This window comes from Colobus angolensis, unplaced genomic scaffold (genome assembly GCF_000951035.1).
Source record: "Colobus angolensis palliatus isolate OR3802 unplaced genomic scaffold, Cang.pa_1.0 Scaffold4477, whole genome shotgun sequence".
Classification (NCBI taxonomy): domain Eukaryota; kingdom Metazoa; phylum Chordata; class Mammalia; order Primates; family Cercopithecidae; genus Colobus; species Colobus angolensis.
The window spans coordinates 3,004-4,990 of NW_012117907.1; positions in this window are offsets into that span (position 1 = coordinate 3,004).

The following is a 1,987-nucleotide window of genomic DNA, read 5'->3' on the forward strand; positions in this document are numbered from 1 at the left end:
TCTCCTGACCTTGTGATCCACCCACCTCAGCCTCCCAAAGTGCTGGGATTACAGGCATGAGCCACCATACCCAGCCCAGAGCCTGTGTACTTAATTTGTATTTTTAGTAGAGACGGGGTTTCACCGTGTTAGCCAGGATGGTCTTGATCTCCTGACCTTGTGATCCACCCACCTCAGCCTCCCAAAGTGCTGGGATTACAGGCGTGAGCCACTGCACGCGGCTAGTTACAGCACTTTCTTGGTAAGAAAGATATAAAACCTAATGAGGATGAGTAGTGAATTTTGGTTCTAAAGACAGGTCCAGCCAGCTACTTGTTTAGGTTATTTTTTCTTTGGGCTTTTCTGTATTTTCTAAACCTCCTGTGATCTTTGCAATCAGAAGGAAAAGGGAAACTTTAGCTTAAAGCAAAAGCAATTATCTGAAGGCTCTTGTGTGCTAATTGCCCATAGATGTAATAGGTATCCAGTGGATCCTCCAACAAAGGAATTTCTGCCTCCTGGACCCCTCCTACCTACTGGAGCTCTGGGCACCCTCCCATCCATCCATCCAGCAGGACGGTCTGGGGCTCCCTAGTGGGATACCAGGCACACAATGTGGAGTCAGGCAGACCAGGTTGGAATCGATGTTGGCAGTGACTGGCTGTGAGAAGTACATTTAACATGTCTCAAGTTCTCCCCATCTGTTAACTTGAAGGTTGGACTAGAATGACCTAGAAGACTAGATTCTAGAGGGTTGCCAGATTTAGCAAATAAAAATGCAGGATGTCCTTAGTATTGCATGGAACATACTTAAATCATCTGTTTATCTGAAATTAAAATTTAACTGGGTCATCCCCATTCTGTTTAACCCTTTATTCTAGAGTCTTAACTCTAGCCTGCCACCCTCAGAGCAAATACGGTTCATCCTGTGACAAGTGAATCCAATCAGTTCACCCATATTTAACTGCAGTTTGAAAAACCTGGAACAGCCTCTTAGGAAAATGTTCGCTGGAAGTTTTTTTTTTTTTTTGAGATGGAGTTTAGCTCTGTCGCCCAAGCTGGAGTGCAGTGGTGCAATCTCAGCTCACTGCAACCTCCACCTCCCGGGTTCAAGCTATTCTCCTGCCTCAGCCTCCCAAGTAGTTGGGACTACAGGCGCATGCCACCACGCCCGCCTAACTTTTTGTATTTTTTTTTTTTTTCGTAGAGATGGGGTTTCACCATGTTAGCCAGGATGGTCTTGATCTCCTGACCTTGTGATCCGCCCACCTCGGCCTCCCAAAGTGCTGGGATTACAGGCATGAGCCGCCACGCCCGGCTCCAACTAGTCTTCCTCAGTATGCTTGTCCTCATTTCTTCCATTGTGTGGAAGCTAAGAATAGGCGGAATGTAGAGAAAAACATGGAGGCAGACTAGATCTGGGTTTGAATCTGTGTTGCAGTACATAATAGCTGGGTAACATAAATTTGCCTGTGCTTTTAGAGTCTCAGTTTCCTCATCTGTAAATAGCAAATAATAAAAATCACCTCAGGGAGTTATTGTGAGGATTAAAGTCAATGTTTATACAGTCCTGGTACATGATTGGTGCTCAGTAAAAAGTATCTGTTACAATAAGGTTCCCACTAAGCTGGCCTTTCACTTAAATCCCTCCTACATAAAAAGATCTGGTTAACTAATTTTGTCAATTAGGATGCTTTCAGCTATAAGAAACAAAAAATCCAACTGAGAATAGCTTAACAATAAGGAACACAGTATTTATTTAGTAAGAAATCCAGAGGTAGCTTCAGGGTTGGCTGATCCGTAGCTTAACAATATCATGGATCCCACACGTTCTTTCATCTCTCTGCTCTACATCCTCAACATGTCTACATTGTCCCCAAGTAGTCTTTTTGTGGTTTCAAGATAATGGGCACAGTTCTAGGAGTCACATGGAAACACAACACTGAAAAGCAGAAGACGGCTGTCTCCCTTCCTTTCTCTCTTTCTTTTCCTCCCTCCCTCCCTCCCT